The sequence below is a fragment of the Lactuca serriola genome, chromosome 4, assembly GCF_051521515.1.
Source record: "Lactuca serriola cultivar US96UC23 chromosome 4, Lser_US96UC23_V15, whole genome shotgun sequence".
NCBI lineage: Eukaryota > Viridiplantae > Streptophyta > Magnoliopsida > Asterales > Asteraceae > Lactuca > Lactuca serriola.
This window is the reverse complement of record NC_136411.1, coordinates 314383207-314404410: the sequence shown is the minus strand read 5'-3', so window position 1 is coordinate 314404410 and position 21204 is coordinate 314383207.

The window sequence follows — 21204 nt, the reverse complement described above, 5'->3', positions numbered from 1 at the left end:
CTTCGGATACCAAAGACCTAATTTTGGGCAACCTTTGATATACCGAAAAATTCTTTTGACAGCAATAAGATGTGAAAGTTTAGGATTAGCCTGATAGTGTGCACATTGACAGACAGCAAACATGATGTCAGGTCGGCATGCAGTAAGATACATCAGCGATCTGATCATCGATCTGTAGAGCATCTGATCTACGGATTTGCCATCAGGATCTGGAGTCAGGAGAGGTCTTTCAGCCATTGGCGTCGATGCATATTTGGCGTTGTGAAACCCGAACTTCTCAAGAATATCTTCCACATACATGGCTTGATGTAACATGATTCCGGTTGAATTTTTTTTGACCTGAAGCCCCAAAAAAATGGTCACTTCCCCCAATGAACTCATTTCGAACCTCTTTTTCATAACACCTTCGAATTCCTTGCAAAGTTGCGGACTGGTTGACCGAAAGATAATGTCGTCAACATAGATTTGAACTAGAATCAGATCACTACCGACATGCTTGATGAACAAAGTTTGATCGATAGTGTCACGAGAGTAACCATGCTCGAGCAAATGCTTTGTTAGAGTCGCATACCACGCTCGAGGAGCTTGATGTAATCCATAAAATGCCTTGTCCAACTTGTAGACATGATTAGGAAACTTAGAGTCAACGAACCTAGGGGGCTGATCAACATAGATTTCTTCCTTCACCTTGCCATACAAGAAGGCAGTCTTGACATCCATTTGGTAAACAGTAAAGTTCATGTAAGAGACATATGCAAGGAAGATACAAATAGCCTCCAAGCAAGCGACTGGAGCATAAACTTCAGTGTAATCAAGACCCTGAATCATCTTGCTTGTTTAGATAGACCCATCGTGTGCCAAGAGACTTTGTGCCCTTTGGCAACTCAACCAACTTCCAAACCCCGAGTTTCTCAAATTGATGTAATTCTTCATGCATTGCATCTACCCAACTGGGATCATTCAAAACCGTTTCAACATTCTTTGGCTCTATTTGAGAAATAAAGCAAGAGTAAAGATAGGTATTGACATCTCCACTTTGACTTCTGGTTTTAACCCCGTCGCCCAGCTGACCAATGATGTTGTCGATCGGATGATCACGTTGAATTCTTAAGTGTATTTCCTAGCTGATGTCATTAAGCGAGACATGTAGATTGTGAATATTGACACCTCCCACATTTGTTGATTAAGTCGCTCCAGACGACTCTGCCACAAACTCATTTGAAAAGTCTTCAGGAAAGAGTACCTCCATAAAAGTTGAAGTAGCAGCGGAAGTATCTTTGGACATGCACTCTCTTTCTATAGAAGTGAGTGGTGATGTTTCAGCATTTGGAGTAGTAGTCTGAACTAGAGATTTCAGACTATCAGGATGTATAGATGACTCCCCCTCAGGTGAAGCCAAGGACTCCCCCTCAGGCGAAGCAGGAGTCTCCCCCCAGGTTGTGAAGAGGATACCGTTGGTGGTCTGTATACAACTTCTTCGTCTTTGTCTTCAGCAACATTCTTCGAACCGGAGATAGATCTAGATGTGTTACCTAAAGACACATTTATAGATTTGAACTGAGATGTGTAATCAAACAACCAATTCGGACCTACTCAAGCATCCATCTCATTTTCTTCCAACCAGCGTGCGTCATAAGATTCTACAACTTGCTTTGTCTTCTTATTATAGAACCTATAAGCCGTGCGAGCATCATACCCTATGAACTAACAATCATCGGCTTTGGCATTGAACTTTGGGTTGGATTCTAAGTGAAGAAGGGTGCAAGGGAAGCCAAATACACGGAAATGACTGACCGAAGGCTTGTAACCATATAGAATCTCGTACGGAGTCTTCATTTGAGCTTTGTTGATCAACAAGCGATTCTGAACGTAGCAAGCAGTGTTTATCGCCTCAGCCCAAAAGAAGACTAGCAGTTTGGAGTCACACAACATCGTCCTTGCAGCGTCTTTCAAAGTTTTGTTTCTCCTCTCAGCAACACCATTTTGTTGGGGTGTGTAAGTGGAGCTATATTGACGCATAATACCCTTTTCTGTGCAGAAGGGATCGAGTATAGAATTCTTAAACTCTGTTTCGTTGTCAGTACGAAGCGCTTTCACCCTGTTGTTAGTTTGCTTCTCAATTAACACAATGAATTTCTTAATCAGATCAGCAACTACAACTTTATTGGATAGAAAGAAAACCCACGTAAAACACGAGAAATCATCAATCACGACCAGACAATAGGAATTTCTGTTAATGCTGAGAACGTTGACTTGTCCGAAAAGATCCATATATAGCAATTAAAGCACCTGACTAATTGAGTTGACCTGTTTTGGCAGGTGTGGTTTTCTATGATGCTTACCTTGGGCACATGACACACACTTCTCAAACGTGATAAAGTCCTTGATAGGGAAACCACAGACCATCTCATTCTTTGCAAGACGATTAAAGTTCTTGGCATTAGCATGACCGAGTCTTCGGTGCCATAGCATTGCATTTTGTTTGGAGATCTTTGAAAAGAGGCACGTAACTTGTTCTGGAAGATTGATGTACATATCTACGATGTAAGCATTCCCATCCCTTTTAGATTTCACAAGAATCCACTCTTTTGGGATGACAAAGCTTGGCTTGAGAATCATACATTCCTTTTCGATGAAATGTGTGGAATAGCCTTTGTCGCAAATCTGAGACACACTCAACAAACTATGCTTCAATTCGGGAGCAAAGTTGACATTCTCGAAACTCAAAAACAAATTTTTGACATTTCCTCTTTGAGTGATTTTTCCACCTTCTCCACCCAAAAAGCAGATGTATCCCCCATTAAAGGTGTAATACCCTGTTTATTTATTTGATAAATAAATAAATAAATGAAGGACTCATAGCCCTAAAATAAATAATTATGTATAAAAGGATGGTCTCGAAGAGTTAATCGTCACCATTTTAGAAGTTGGGGGTTAAAAGTGTGAGTTTGAGACTCATTTTATAAATATTTATGAAGACAGGGGCTCCGTGGTAATTATCGGGAATTATTTTAAAAAGAGATGAGGTGGAGGGGCTGAATATCTTATAATTAAGACTTTGGGGGACTGTTTGGTAATTTATGCGACTTAATTTGTAAGGGATTTCCATGGATTGGGTTGAAAGGGTAAATATAGGATGACATTTGAAAGAAAAGAGGCATGGAGGGACTGATGTTGCCACTATTGCAAACTTTTAAGATGAGTCGGGTATATAATCACATTATAAGTCAAACCCTAAACCAAAAACCCTCCCTTACACAGCAGCCGTCACCCCTCCCCCCTTGTGCCTCCCAACTGCCGGTCGCCACCCCATTCTATCTAGCTTCTCCGATCGACCTAGGCCACCGAAAGACCGAGATGACCGGCGACGTTCCAAGGCCAAAGCATCTGTGAGCAATCACCGCCATCATCCCTTCGCCACCTCAGTCACGTTTTCTCTCCACTGCCGCTTGTTTCCATTGAAGGTGATGTCGTCGGAGATTCGTGTGTGCTCCATCAGTGCATGTGTGGACTGGATGATGGGAAAAGATCAAGAGGAGCCTTCGCCACCACCGTGAGTTGGTGGCACTCATCGCAAAACCACCTCATGTTGCCGTTTCTTTCCATTTCCGTCATTGCTGCCTTGTCTCGTCACCACCAGCTACCATGGGAGTGGCCCTGAGTTCGTAAGGGTGTGTTTCATCTCCAATGCTCATGTGTGCGGGTGGCTGTTCGATTGGGAACCACTAGTAACCACCGCCACCACCATGAGGTGGTGGCTGACGACGTGAAATCACCTTTTTCCGCTACCATTCGCCACCAATGAGGTGGTTGGTTTCCTATTCTGAGAAAGAGTCGTGTTTTATGGGTGTGAAGCCGGAAAATCACGGAAGACCGCCACTGCCACCACCGTGAGGTGGTGGCTGCCGCCGTCTACCACCATGGGTGGGTGTTCTTTCGTGTGTGTCTATTTGTAATTAGCTTAGAGTATGCGTGTGTTAATTAGATGAGCATTGTAATTGTAACAAAATAGAATAATGAGAAAGAACCCTAACCACCACCGTGAGGTGGTGGCTGCTGCCACCGGCCGCCGTGTCGGGTGGCGGTGCGCTTTGCCTCTCGTGATAGATTCGTTTGGGGTGCTAGAAACCCTAACGGGCTCAAAGGAGCTCTAATGGGACCAATGAAGCTTAATGGACTCTAATGGACCCTAATGAAACCTTAATGGGCTTAATAATATTTTAGTGGGCTTAATAGGCCCAATAAAGCCCTAATGGACCTAAAAGCCCAACAAATTAATAAATGGACTAATATTTGGGTTGGAAAAACCATAATGCAAATAAAACCCTAATTTGTGGAAATTGTTTGGGGCACACGAGAATTAATTATTAAATCTTAAATAATTAATAATCATTGGCAAACTAGCGTAAGGCATAATGGACTTAATGGATTAAGTCCTTAATGGGTTAAGAAAGAAACACTAAACCTTAATCATCATTGCATGTGAAAACTCTAATTTGGGATTATGGGCTTGGACTTATCGAGACCCATATTTGGGCCATTGGAATGGAATTGTGTGATTAAGCCCAATTACATCATATGACTTATTTAGAAGAATGATGGACTTAATGGATTAAGTCCTTAAAGGAATAATTCCTTAATGGGTTAAGTAGGAAACTTAACCCTAATCGGCATTTATGTGAAACCCTAACTTCACTTGGGTTTATTGTTGGGCCTTTCTATTGGGCCTTGATGATTGGATTATTAATGGGCCATCCAAGAATAATTATATGGACTAAAATAATTTAATGGGCCTAGGGTAAGTCCCATGTAAGGGGTTGGGTCCAATTTGGAAAATTGGGCCATGGATGGACCATAGTCGAGCCTTAATGATTGTTTAATGTTGGGCCTTAGAATAAGACCACCTATAGGCCTGGGCCCAATTTGGAAAATTAGGCCATATGCTAGGCTTTGATTCCTAGTTCGCTTTGGGCCTATGGATTGGGCCTTGGGCTTATATAAGCCAAGCTAGGGGTAATGAAGTAATTATCCAAGTATGTATTATGGTTATGTGTTGGGACCCAATTATTAATTGGGTGTTATTTTGGTGTTGACAGTTCGGGAGTCTGTCAGCCAGCAACTGGGGTCGAGTCTGCGGGACTTCAGCAAGTGTGATTGTGTCTTCGGGACTTCAGCAGTGTGAGGTGAGTTACCTTCCAGTAGCGGTGGGTCTATGGTCGGAATGTCGGCCCACCAGTAGGAGACGTATGATAGATGATTGTCTTTGTGATATCATCTAGGTTTGCTACTACTTGATACGTTATATGCTAGCATGATATGTTGTGTGTGATAGTAGTCGAGTTCGGTTGTTAGGACCGAAGGGTAGTCAGACACCCCAGATACGTCTGACAGTATGTGATGATATGTTTGCATGCTGGCTTGTTATGTTATATGTGATAGAGGTAGTATGAGGGGACCAGTCCCTATGTTCGGTTGTTAGGACCGAAGGGTAGTTCAGGCACCCCAAATATGTCTGATAGTATGTTTATGTTATGATATATGTGATAGTAGCAGTAGGGGGTGGAATAGTCCCCGAGGGTCGGTTGTTAGGGCAGACGGGTAGGTCAGCACCCCAGAATGGCTTGACACGGGTAGGTCAGCACCCCAGAATGGCTTGACACGGGTAGGTCAGCACCCCAGAATGGCTTGACACGGGTAGGTCGGGCACCCCAGAATTGTCTGACAGTATGTATGCTATGTGATTGTATGGTATGTGGTATGATGGGGGAACTCACACTACGGTTTTCCGCACATGAGATCTTTGGGATTACACTATGATATTGCTTAATAATAACACGTTTGATTATTTCTACTTTGGTTTTGACATGACATTATGTTACAGATGTTTTATTACATTGTTGGTTTTATAATGGCCTATTTAAAAATGAAATTTTTGGCCTGTATTTTTGGGATGTTACAAAAGGATTGAATGTTGTGCAGTTGGGCGATATCTCCTGTCATATGCTGGGAGCAGCCGTTGTCGACGAACCAGGGTCTGACGACATTCCTCCGCAACTGTGCCTGCAAGATGTGCGGGATTAATTAGATTTGGGAACCCAGGTCATTATTTTCTTGGGTTGTCCCGATGACTTTTCAGATCTATTATCATCTAGTAACTTTTCGAAGAACATCGATGATGAATTGGAAGCTAATTTGGGCAACCACTGATAATTAGGTTTTCTAACAGTCGTAGGTGGTTTTGAAATCAGATGTTTATCAGTTCGCATGAAGCATTTGGGTTTTCTACTAGAATTAGTTGAAGACCCACTGCTGCTTCTTGACAAAACCGACCTTGGCTTGGCCATGCTTGGTTTTGGCAAACTGCTTGGGACTTTGTTATGAAAGACCTTTTTATGTTTTTGAAAAGCAGCCCATTTTTACTCCGATCATTTTTCCAATCATCATTCCGAGAACGATTTCTAGAGGAGTTTCTAGTTAAAGACCTTCCTCTGAATTCGTTCTCTCCTCTTTGAGACTCAAAATGTACAAACATACGATTTTGACAATTTCTAGCTATATGACCACCAATACCACAATTGAAAAAAATTTGATTGTTATTGTTATAACTTGTGCTACATTGATCAGATTTGTTTTCCATACTAACACCCTTTCTTCTCTCACAAGAGCAATAACAAGAATTAGGTTGTGAGACTAGTGAGGGTACATTAGATGGAGAAGCTTGTGAAACTGGTGGTTTTTCAAGATTATCATCACAAACATTAGAATTGTCAACCACGTTATTCAAAACATTATCAGACACTTTAAAACCATTCAAAACAATATCAGAAGAAGTAGAAACATCATAAAAAGCATTGTCACTTGAAACATCAGAAAAATTATTGTCTTTATTTAAAACTAAAACTTCAGGTTCAGACTCAGTTTTATTTTTAGAAACAGATCCTTCAACTTCGTGCTTTGACTGATTCAAGGATTGATCTGCTAAAGAAGTAGAAACATGAGTACTTTCAACATTAATAAATCGTCCCGAAACAAAACCAGATGGCTTACCATAAACCATGAATGGCTCATTGGCACTCTCTTCTTTGGACAAGGGTTGAAAGTGATATGAAAGATTGAAAGGAGGAGGCACGTGATTGTACCCTAGACCCTTTGACTGGTTTCGTTTAAATTGCATGCAGTGGTCTATCATATTGGAAACTACCTCACTCGATACATCATATTTTCTAAAATCAAAATTAACAATTTCAAATTTTCCCTTTAATGATTCAATTCCAGCCACTAGTTCAACGTTCTGTTTCTTTATATAGTCATAATTTTCGCATTTATTACTATAGTCTTCCTGAAGTCTCCTAAATTCCTTTATTTTAGATTCTAACTGGGCCTTAAGAGGTTTTTTTTCCTTTTCTGAGTTGGTAACCTTCATATCTAAGGTCCTCTACTTCCTTTTTTAGTGAGTCGTTAAGTTCACGTAGAATTTTAAGGTTCTCTACTTCTCTACCTAATGTCTCAATTTTCTCATGCAGAATATTAACATAATCAATACAAGCTTGAGAGCATGAGGGTAGACTTACCTCATTTTTATTAGGTTCATGAGAAGAAGATACCATCAATGCAAACTGTAGCTCCATCATTTGGTCTTCAGCTGCAACAATATCTGCCGGAGCATCATCACCAACTTGTGCCAGGTGGGCATTTTTAGGGCCACATATGTTCAAGGCCTACATCTGATCCTCCCAGTCAAAGGATTCCGCAACCATGGCCTTCTCGCTATTAACCTGAGCACCGTTGCGGATGTTTCCAACTGCAACCATTGTCATGTTATTATTTAATCTTCTGTCTGGCTGTGGACAATCACAAGCAAAATGCCCTGGCTCGTGGCAGTTGAAACACCGTAGCTTTCCCTTGCTGAACCCAACCTTCTTGTCAGCACTCATCCCCCAATTGTTCTTTCCAGTCTTCTTGGCAAACTGTTTCGCCCTGAAAACTGCCATGGCAATTTGCCATGTGATATCCATCTCTTGAACATCTTCAGGGTGAATCTGATCGAGATCGGCAAATGACAGTTGGGGTGGAAGATCTCCAACTACGAGTGCATTGTAGCAGTTGACAAGCCCTGTAGAAAGAGCGAGATTTTATCACCCTCCTTTCCTTTTGAAGAAGAAGCCACATGTGAGGAGGAACCAGCTTGAGCAGCCACGAACGATTGGTTCTGAGAGAGAGGCATGGCTGATGCAGCAGGAAGAGAAGAAGCTGATGGAGTGGAGCAGGACTGAACCTGAGGTTGCTGAGCAACAAATGATTGACCTGCGGAAGAAAAAGTGAGAGATGAAAGAGCATTGTTAGAAGAGATCCCCAAGGTTCGCAGCTGATTATGAGTTCACATGGTTGATCTCTCGCTGCTTGTCATCAATATCACTGGCCTTGATGACATCCATCACTTCAGCAAGGGAGAGTCGGCTAAGATCCTTAGTCTTCTTTATAATAGCTACATTCATGTCCCAAGACTTTGGGAGAGCTTTCAGTAGCTTCTTGTTTATCTTAGACTTGGTGTAAAAAATCTCGGCTACAGTTATTTCAATGTTAAGAGATGTGAACCGCTGCACCTGTGCTTCAAGAGTTTCTCCAGGAACGTAGTTGAACATATTGAACCGTTGTCACGGCATATCTTGGAGACTCTCCTTCATATTTTCAGTCCCTTCATGAACCTCGATTAAGGCTTCCCACAAATCCTTAGCAGACCTGTACTCCCTAAAACCTTGAGCAATGTCTGGAGATAGATCCATGGTCAAAGTGGCCAAAGCCCCTTCTTGCTCTCCAACCTTCTCGAAGTGTTCATCTGTGTAGTTTTCCATCATCTTGTCAACCACTTGCCCTGCAACAGGCAGGATCTTTTATTATGCTTCTCTAGATTTTGAAGTCCTTCATCTTTATGTACTTTTCAATCCTATACTTCCATTTTGGGAAACCTTCAGCGGATAAGAGTCTAGGAATTCGAGTGGTTGTGCCCATCACAGAATCTAGCTCGTGGTGGTGTGTTTGACTTTGAGAATCCGTTAATTTTAAATAGAAATTAAATTATTTAGAAAATAAATTAAGTTTCTGGCCAAACACAAGTTCACAGTCAAATTAGGTTTGCGACCGCAAACTAAGTTCACGGTCAGGGAGGAGTTTGCGGCCGTAAACTTTGTTCACGGTCCGAAGTTTATGGTCGTAAGGTGTTTCCGGTTAAGGTTCACGGTTCAAAAATTTTAGTTTCTGGTTGATGAGCAATCTATATTCACAGCCCAAGAACAAGGTTCACGGTTCAAGAACAGTGAAAAGTTTGCGGTCGTAAGCTAAGATTACGGCCGTAAGCTAAGGCAGTTTTTCGAACGAAACTTGAAACCCTTTCGCAGCAAACACCACCTTTAGTCGCAAACAAATAAGAACATGGTCCAAAATCGATTGTAGAGTGCTTTTGACGCTCGCTTTGCTCTGATACCAATTGTAAGGTCCTGAAACGGATCTTACCAGTTATCAAATAGAAAATACAATCGGTTAGCAATAAAGAACAGGTAGAATAGAGAATCAACAAGATTACACACGCTTTTCTATTAAGAACAACGTCGGGTACAACTTGTGGTTACAGCAGCCATGAACTCTGAGGCATTAACAACTGACAAAAGACCTAGCACACCTCTATATATACTGCACCTGGGCCGGCCTTGGGTTTATGGCCATAAACTCACTATCGGGCCGTAAACTACATAAAGACTACCAAAAGCTATAAATTGACCAAAAGAACCTATTACATAGAAAGCCTACACCAAACCACTAATTAAACCCTTCATCAACTCGAATGCAGTTGGGAAATTTTACTGATTTTCAAATCACTCTTGTCTAACCATGTGGTGAAACATTTCACTCAAATGTAAATTCATTCCATATGTTCACATGCTCACAAAATTCTTTTAGAACATCGACGACATAGGCATAATGTTACAAGAGAACTTATTTGACACATCTTCATTTTAGTGAATAACAACTTATCAAAACTTGACCTATTATTGATTTAGAGATATGCTCATTATGGACATCTTTCCCAATATCGTAATCGTGGAAGATCCCATAATAAATATGTGACAACCCGACATTTTGAGACAATATAATGTAACACCACTCAAATTTAGGCCACAATAAAACTTTCCTAAAATATTATTTGGGTTAAATAAATTGGTAGCAATTGTATGAAGGTTTTCGTACATATAAAGAACACTAAAATCCGAGTTATAACGGAGAAGTTATGACCAACCGAAGATTCTCGGCAAAACCAGGCGACACCGATTAAGCGAAAAACGCAAAGTTTCAATACAATAATTTTTAGCCTGAAGTATCTAAACAAAAGTCATAGATTTCGTTAAAAGGTGAGCGTGCATAAAAAGATCGCCCAAATTGGACTTCGTATGAAAAAGTTACGATTTTCCTAAGTTTCGTAACAGTAGTAGAGGGCTAAAAACTCGAATTGAAGATCGAGTGTTAGTTAGCTATCGCCAGCTAAACGAAAGTTGAAGATCTCCAAAATAGAAGTAAAATGATAAAAAGACAAACGAAAACCGACGCCGAATAAAGAAACTATGAATTTTTATCGGACTTTAGCAGTCCCGGCCTATTAAAAATATATCATTAAAAATAAATTCAAAACTAGCCAACAGAGTCTAAATGAAAGTTGTAGAGAATAATCTCACCCACGCGTGGATATAAAGAACGCGAAAAACGGAGCCCGTACGCAAAAGTTACGGAATTTAGAAGACGGGAGACTAGATTACACCCAGCGTAATCCAAGATTACGCCCAGCGTACTAGACGCAGTGTCAAGTCCCATCGGCTCGAGTGCTCTACGCTAGCTAGACCGGAGTCGTAAGCCGTGAAGCATTTTTACGCCCCGCGTAACCAAAGTACGCCCCGCGTAACGCGTACGCCCAGCGTACTCCGGTGGTACGCCCCGCGTACGCGATCCTCCAGCACTATAAATAGAAGGTTTGAGCTACGGGTTTTGACACAAATCTCTCATATCCTCTCTCACTTTCACACACCCTAGAGCTCCAGAGACCATCCCGACACCCTCGATTTCCGCACCCGAACCCCTGACGAAGGTTCTACGCTACCAAGACCCTGGAGAAGCTCGAAGACGCAACTTTCCGTGGTTGAAGTTCTGCTCGACTCTAGTCCCACTCTCTTCAAACTGATCAAGTGAGTTCATACCCCAATAAACTAGCTTTTCAAATATGTTATCAATACTTTTTATATGCTTTCAAGGGAGGGAATACAAGTAAACACACGGTTATTACCGTGTGTAACCTAAAGTTTCATTATATACTCTCTTATTCAAGCAAACCATATGTAATTCATAACTACTACATGGAAACTTTAGTACACAAAATATATCAAGATAACATCTTGTCTTTTTAAATTAAATGTGTGGATAAATACATACAAATCAAACAGTTTATCAATATTTTGAGTAAATGTGGTCATTTATGTCACTACCAAGGTTACACTTTACATAACAAGTGAGCACTTCACTAGGGTTTATTATACAAACGAAACAAACTTTTGTAAAAACTATAATAGTTCGCGACAAACATTTTTACATGTTAAAAACTCTTTATCAAACTGTCTTACATACTTTATGTTTCCTTTCAAACGCTGTTAGAATCGTATTTCAAACAAAGGTCTTCTTATACTTAAAATTGTTCTTATCAAACAAACTACTTTCAAATCGTTTTATTAACTGACATCAAGTCATCATCTCATATTTTATATATATATATATATATATATATATATATATATATATATATATATATATATAATATATATATATATATATATATATATATATATTATATATATATATATATATATATATATATATATATATATAATATATATATATATATATATATATATATATATATATATTTATATATATATATATATATATATATATATATATATATATATCATGTATACATATATATACATAAAAGTTTCCATCAGTTGGTTCAATACCTTTGGGTAGCAAAGGCATACTTCGGTTATACATGCACAATACTAGTAACTATAATAGGTATAGTTAGGATATACTACTTACCATTCCAAGTACAAGGAATTACACAAGAGTCAGTTTATTAACGAGTCTATACTAATACATTACATACTATATGAAGAGATACGATTACATACAATTACAAGGCATACAAATTTCAAGACATGCAATTACAAGAGATACCATTACATAAGATAGTGTACTAGATATTCATGAAATTTTACATACTACAAGTACCATATCAAAGAGATATTTTTATATAAAAGAACAAATGGACATTTTCACACGTAAATCTGTTTATATACTAGGTTGTGAGACATTTCACGTACTTTCGAGTATGCATTATTAAGTCCTGTATTATATACCATATTCCCTTGTAGGGGGAGCGTGATACTTGTACATAGATCTATACGGTATTGATAATCCCGCACCTAAACTGTTAGCTACAATTAGACCGGCAGGTCTGGGGTGACAAATGTCATAACATTCCAACGCCTGAAAAACATTGTTACAGGCAGTCTGGGTCATTAGCATGGTTATAAAACTCACATGGAGTATTAAAAACACATTGTTTTACGGGGTTATCATATACCTTAGCGATTATATATGTACACTAATCTACTATTTTGGACATGAAAAACATCATGGTAGTTCATTTTTGGGTCTTTTAAACTACTACCCACTTATAAACAAATATTGGATTTCTGAAGCAAACATTCAAAACAGTCAGGTCTTGGTAGAAGGCTACATTTTATACTAGTAGAAAATATGGGATTTTCTAGGGTTTTCAAACGTTTACAATTACTTACAAACATGTTCGTTGGTACGAACTTTCCTTCAAACATTTACAGGTCTTTCTTTACAGCTTTACAAATCAAAGTCACATAAATACTTATGAATTCACCAACATTATTGCTGATACTCGCTTTCAAAATAACTTGTATTCCCAGGACACGGATAGACAGGTACGACTACCAGGTTCTGTGAAGACGGAGTGATCAAGACTCGTCTTTTATTTTGAATATTCTTTTTTGTAGAATTATACTATGAATGAACTCAAATGTAATTAAAACTATACTATTAATGCAATGGATGATGTTGTTGCTTGTTTACTACTTTGCATTGTTGTGATACATTACATGACGTCCTCCGCGCCAGAACGTTTCCGCCGTTCTCGGTTTTGGGGTGTGACAAAATGAGCCATCCCAATGGAGAACAATTAGAAGCAAAATACCTAAAGTTAGTGAGGAGGTGGGAGAGGATCCATTTAACCTAAAGGAGAATGTTTAATTAAGTTGATTTTAGCCATAATTATTAACCCAATTTTAAATTAAGGCTAGAATCAAAAAGTACGAAGTCTTTTATCACAAACAAGATGTGAATAACCATGCAAACCCATGTGACAAGCTCGGAGTCTTTTATCATCTCAAATTTGATGTCTCGGTAAACTACATACGCTCCATCAATTAATGATAATTTTCGACTTGTGCCATCGTAGCAACTGTATACTCCCAAATTAGTGTCTCGGTTAACCACAAACTTTCCACTAACGACTCATAAAGATTGATGTGCATTGTCATGGATTAGCATACTATTTCACATTCCCCTAAAGTAACTAGAGTGAGATTTTATAAAAGGTTATATTACTTTATAGAATTATACTTTTAATGCGATTATGTCCTATTGAACCCGTTCGGCTAACAACCCTCCACCATACAAGGGAGCAGTGGGTGAAAGTGGACACCCACTGACTATCATTTTATAGGATGTTCCGTATCCCCTCCTCCCTTAGATTATGAATTCATGAATGAGGCCTATTATTGATTCAATTGACTCATGTTATGCATATAATATTAAACTTTTACTCTCTCTCTCTCTCTCTCTCTATATATATATATATATATATATATATATATATATATATATATATATATATAAGGATGTATTTTAAACATTTAAGATAATGTACAAATATTATGTTATTGATTTCAAAATTAATTCTTTTCAATTAATTAATCAAATATTTAAATTTAATTAAATAATGATGTTAATTCAAAGATTATAGATATTAGGAGATCAGATTACCAATTTAAATATTCAGATTTCATATAATTAAAACAATATCTTTAAATGTAATTATCCTCATCAAAAATCATAATTGTCTTAAATTTTTGCTGAACAGGAGGTTTACCCACGACGTGGCATATAAACTCCACGTCGTAATAGGAAGAAAAAGACGCGGATTAGACAGTTGGCCACGACATGGCAGAATAGCCTCACGTTGTGGCGACGAAACATAACGACGATTTTGTTCTTCTCCAATTGTTCAAGTTCAACTCATGCACATTCAATTATTAGACAACCTAATGCTCTTATACAACTCATGGGTTTTATATGTAATAATGCGGAAAAATTCCTTATAATTTTAAGGGTATATGCAACCTATTTTGATCAAAGTCATAACATGGTTACATACCTCATGTAGATCCTAATAAAACTCTTCTTGTAGTCTACTTCTAAAACCTAGCTCCAATAGTGTGTGAGCCTTTAATGGTTCACACCCTAAACACAAGAAACCCTAGGATTAAAGGAGAGAGGGGAGAGTGGAGGAGAATTTTGATCTACCCCTTAGGGTATGAGAGAGCCACGTAAATTATGAGCCCAAGGGTTGTATTTATAATCCAAGGTAGCTTAGGGAAACAGAAAGATCAAAAGGATTAAATAACAGATTTAATCTCAATCTAAATCCTTTCCTTATTTACCATTAGGGGCTTATGGAAACCTTAAAAAGAGCTCCAAAAACGTCAAACCCTTGGAAGGTTCTAGAGTTGCCTCTATTGTTCAACTATTGAACAATTACAATTCACCCTTGGCACCTTTGATTAATTCCAATTAATCCAGTATTAATTCCAGATTAATTCTAATTAATAATTAATCAAGTATTACTCATTTCTAATTAATTTGTTATTAATATAATAAATTAACAAATTATTATTTAATAACTTCTAATTAATATATTAATCGCATAATATATTAAGAAAACATATATATATATATATATATATATATATATATATATATATATATATATATATATATATATATATATATATACATATGTTGATCAATCCAAGCCATTTTGAGGTTATGAGGGCAACCCAAAAAGGAATTTACTTTGCTTCATCAAAATTATACTGACTTATTTAGGACCTTATACACCTAATCCAATAAAGAAAATATCGAAATGATGTCTGACGAGGGTGAGACATAAATATATGCTCTCCCTCCTCCTCGATCTAAGTTCAAATTTCTACATCCTTCCTCATCAAATCTGCAACTCGATATTGATCTTCCATCCTCATCCGATAAAATGGATGTTGGTGGTATTGAAGAAGAAGAACAAGAAAAGTTTGTTACTATAGAACATTATGATAGTGTTGATGTTGATGATGATAATGATGATTGTGATGACAAATGATCTGATTGTGCAGGACGAGGTTCGAAAACTCAAACCTTGAATTAATGCTTAAGATCAATGTATGCAACTAAATGAAGGTTCCAGTCAAGTCTGGTAAGCCAGTCAAGTCTAAAGTAAGAGATTCAAAAAAGTGTCCTAGCCATAAATGAAGAATGAAGATAATGATCAGAGTAAGGACAATAAATGAACAAGAAGAATGTTTTTGAGAATTGATTTGAAAGAGAGGTGTAAGAGAAATAACTTCAAGCAGTGCTATCTTTGGAGAAACAATTTGTCTGATATTCTTGTCATTAAACGCACCATAAATAGGTGAAAAGGTTACATCATACAAACTCCTAAACATACATAGGACGAGATAAAAGAGTTATTTCTGACACTCTGATTATCCAAGTTAACAGAAGATACTAATTCCTATGACTAGTTACATCAAACAAAATGAAAAGATAAATTAATACAGATGGATACATCATTTCTGAACATCTTCTTCATTTCGGACATCCTTTTCTTCGCACCATAAGCTTTTACTCTTGACGCCAACTCCACTTCTATTCACAAACTGACTCCGGAACATTTTCTACTTCGGAACTAATACTGACCTCAGAACTTTATTGTGTGAGTACTAGAGGTTCACTTTCAGGTACTAACAATCTCCCCTAAGTGAACTTAGCAATCAGGTCAGCTCAGGTTGCTTCTTCCCTGATGAAAACGTATGGTTGATACAACCATTCTCTGACTTCAATGTACCATTGTAGCTGACTCACAAACTTTGCCTTGACATGTTCGGGTGATTCGGACTTGGATACACGACGGATGAATTTGTGAGGGGCTTTAGTTGGAACTAGGTGTTTGCCAAGTACTCGGAAAAAGTCATTTTTATTTTTCTTTCGTTGCATGTAGACATACCCTAGCACCGGTTCTTCGATAGGCCCTTCAGCTAGTAACTCAGCTCCTGGCAGAACAAATTCGATTTTGGCTAAGTACTTTTTAGTTCCAAACAAATTTGCCAATTCTTAGTCGTATCGGTAGAATTCAACCACATAATCCTTGAGGAAGCTTATGGCAGCGTGATAGGCTCCCATGCTGAGATCGTTAGTTTAATGGTTTCAGAAATGATAAGCAATGATTAGGATGTCATTTGGATTAATTACAGGGGAATCAACGTCAGAGATGGTGTATTGGGTTGTTTTATTCCGGAGGATGTAGTAGCGAAACAACACACAATTGAGGTCGAACTTGGTTAGGACCTTCCTTGTAAACCCGGAGATTTTGGTGATCTGTTTTCTAGACCACGCTTCGTTTTGGGGAAGAGAATTCTTAGTATAAAAGGTCTTCAATCATTCATGCTCGGTTCAGATGATCAATCGAGGATCATCATCTGGATACAAAGGAGCAAACTTTGTGTAGTACTTGCTGTAAGGAGATAACGGTAGATCAAGTTGGTCTAAATCGTTGTTGGGAATATCATAGTACATAAATGGTACTATATCCAGATCATGGATAATTCCTTTGCGGCAAAGATGTGAGAGCCCAAGCATCGGATTAGGGTTATCTTTAAGAGCTTGAATCGGTACGCGTTCCTCAAGTGGTCGATCAATTTCATCTTGGGACTAGCCTGATTTTTGCTTTTGTGGGGATTCAGAGTGGTGAACTTGATGATCATCGGAGATGGGATTCCTACCCTTGTCTTGCTTTTTTTGTGGACAGAGAGAGGATATGTTGCACGTTTTTATCAATGTGAGAACAAGGATCTGATTGCGCAGGGACAAGGCTTGAGAACTCAAACCTTTATTTAATGCTTAAAATCAATGTCTACTACTAACTTAATGGTTTCAGTCAAGTCTGGCAAGACCAGTCAAGATTGAATATAAGAATCTACAAAGTACTTCAAGTATTAAATATTAGATAATGAATATGATCAAGTAAAGTCGATAAATGAACGAAAGGAATGTTTGAAAGATGTAATTTGAAAGTAAGGTGCAAGTGAAGTAACTGTGAAAATATCTATCTTTGGTGAAGCAGTCCGTCTTTTTGATTTGTCATTAAATGCTACTTAAATAGGAGAATGTGTTACATCGTACTAACCCAAAAATAAACATAGAACCGGATAATAGAGTCACTCCTGACACTCTGATTATCTATGTTGACAAAAGATACTAAGTTCTATGATACGTTACATCAAAACAAAATGGCAAAAGTAATTAATGTAGACGGAAAAACTGATCTAGGAACATCTTCACCCTCTCAGACTTCAGTCACTTCATACCATAAGCTTTTACTTCTGACACAAAGTCTTATTCTCTATCTACTCCGCAACACCTTTCACTTCAGAACTATGATTGATCTTGGAACATGTTTGGTGATTGCTAGAGGTTCACTTTCAGGTACTAACAATCTCCCCCTAAGTGAACGTAGCAGTCAGATCAACTCATTTTGATTCTTCATTGATAAATACAATTGCTCGATACAACCATTTTCTTAAATCAATGTACCATTGAAGCTGACTCACAATTTTTGCCTTGATATGTTCTGGAGCTTCTGAATAGGATGCATGACTAATGAATTTATGAAGGACTTTTTTTTAAACTTGGTATTTTTCGAGGATTCGGAAGAAGACCTTTTTGTTTGACTCTCATTTCTTGTAAACATACCCTAGTACCATTTCATCGATGGGTCCTTCAGCCAAAAACCCAGCTTCTGGCATAACATATTTGATTTTGGCTAAGTATTTTTCAAACAGTTATGCCAATTCGGCAAAATTCCGCCACACAATCCTTCAGAAAACTTAAGCCAACATGATATCCTCCCATGTTGAGATCATTATCTTGGTGATTTCGAAAATGAGCAGCAATGGTTAGGATGTCATTTGGATTTACTGCAGCAATCGTTAGGATTTCATTTGGATTTACTGTATGGGTTTGGTTTGTTCCGGAGGATGTAATAGCAAAACAACACACAGTTCAGATCAAACTTTGTTAGAACTTTCCTTGCACACCCTGAGATTTTGGTGATTCTCTTTCCCAACCACACTTCCTTTTGGGGTAAGGAATTCATCGTATAAAAGGTCTTCAGTCGTTCACGCTCAGTTAGGATGATCAACTGGGGATCAGCACTTGGTGTACTACTTGCTGTAAGGAGATTGTGGTAGATCAAGTTGGTTCGAATCATTATTGGGGATAGCGTAGTACATAAATGGTACTATATCTAGATCAAGGATAATCCCGTTGCGGCAGAGAGGAGAGACCCAAAGCATCAGATTAGGGTTATCTTTCATGGCTTGAATCTGGATACTTTCCACAAGTTCCCGATCGATTTCATCTTAGGACCAGCCTTATTTTGTCTTTGGTGGAGGTCTGGAGTAATGAGCTTGATGACTTTCCAAAATAGGATTCTTACCCTTTTCCTGTTGTTAGTTGAGGACAGAAAGAACTTGTTGCACGTTATCATCGATGAAAAATTTCAGAGGGGAGATTGGTAGAGGCTCTTCCAGAATATCATTTGGCTTCCGGAGAGGAGAACCCTCATCAATTGGAGCTATCTTGGGAGGAGAGACTAGAGGCAGCATTGATGTAGAGGCTCGGAAGGCATCAACAGCTAATTCCGTTATTACCTTCGCCTCTTCTATACTTCTTTTCAAAACATCAACCAGAGTGGATGGCCAATTTAGCAGCTGACCAGATCCTCATTTCTTCTTCTGTCAACACCTTAGTAGGATACTTCGATGGAGATGGAAGTCCTACTACTCCATTCCTCACATACAAATCCTCATCGTCACTACCATTATCATCATGGGAAAGAACTTGGATGTCATCATTAGAAACATTAGAATCTTCATCTCGGAGCTAGAATTTTGAGATTAACTTCCAAGGTGGATTTCTCCGGCTTGGGCCCTCTCCCCCTCTTGCACAGAGAACCTTGTGATCGGTGCAAGCGAAGAGGAATCTTGAAGTTCCAAGAAGCGGTCAAAAACTTTCTAAAAAATGGTGTTGATTTGAAGAGTGAGAGTATCATAAGCTTCAGCTGTTGGAGCTTGAGCTTTGAGATGATCAAATAGTTTGCTGACGATCAAGAGCAATTCATCGGATTTGGTATTCGGAATATCAACAAAGTTCCATGATGGTCTGAGAAGTTTCATAAGCACTTCTTGGATGATTAATTTCATTTCATCTTTCTTCTGAATCTCCTTGTCTAAATGCTAGACTTTATTTTCATGATGGATGTGTGTTAGATTAATGAGCTCATTAGAGGCATTGAGCATATCGTCATGAACTTTGAGCATGGTGGTGATAGTGTCAAGGTAATAATCAACACTTTCATCGTATTTCTTCTCTACTTCGTTGATGGTGTGCTTGAGCCTTAAGGAAATGAGTTAATCTAGCTGAGCTTCTCGTTCCTTTATTGTTGGTCCATATTTGTTGGTTTCGGAAAAGGATAAGAGAATTACATCAAGCTTGGAATCCAGTCCAAAAATTGTCATCAATCTTTGAGTTTAGTTTGCCCACAGATGTTTCCAGGGCATCAACTTTTTTAATGGTGTCGGAAACATTGGTTTGAATATCTAGAAGAGAAAATGGATCAATATAGTTTCCAGTCGAAGATCCTGTGTCCGAAGTAGAATCTTGAGGCTTGGCTTTGTTGAGTTCCGAAGTTGCTTATGTTTCCGAAGGAGCAAGGTTTATGGTAGCATCATCTTGTGGTTTTAGAGTGGAGTCAATAGCAGCCGCAATATTGCCTTGATCATGATATGTGATGTAAATTTCTTCATCCATAGGTTTGGAAGAAGAAGAAGAGAGTCAAAAATCAAATCATGATTTTGATGGACATGGTTTTGATTGAAAGTGAACAAATGATACAACACAAGTATCAGCAACAGAGGTACCGTCATCATTAAAAATCAGTTCTTCAGAGAGTTCTTCGTTGGGATAAGAGTGCATTGAATCATAATGTGTCTTGGGAATTTCTCCGGAAGTGAAGTTGAAATTGGTGATCTCATCAGAAGGAGAAACAAACGGCAAGTAGCTTTGGATAGCTCTATTCTGCATCAAGATTAGAGGAGCTTCAACCTGGGACCTTGCAAGTTTCTAATGCCTCGAATGCGCCCTGTTAACATATTCTTCCCAAACTGGATCATTACCACCTGGTCGGCCAATACCATTATCGGGTATTAGACCAATTGAGGCACAAGAGGTTGGAGGGACTACTCCAACCTCTGAATACTTAGGGTCCGAAATAGTGGTTTCAAGGGGGGTAAGGAAGTATCGTTGACACCGACATCACCTTTTGGGGAAGATGAGTGTGGATTGTGTGGAGAATCCCCGTGAGTGTGTGATAATGTTTTTTAAACTTTTGGGGGTACCTCGGAAGAGTTGGTAGGAGGCGTTGAAGGATGGCCTGAGGCAGCCAGAATGTCTTTGGCTTGTTCCTATTGAGAGGAAGGGTTGGACTTCGATGGGGAAGATTTGCGCTTGGCAGATTTCTTTTTCTTCCCTTTGGAAGAAATAACCTTGCCTTTGTGCAAGATGGGCTCAACAGAGACATGGGTAGATTTTGTAGGGTTATACACAATCGAAGTATCTAAGTGTTGTGTTAAATAAAAATACTTGCACAAAATTAGGGCTAGCATGTGTTTTGGTAAGCGCCTA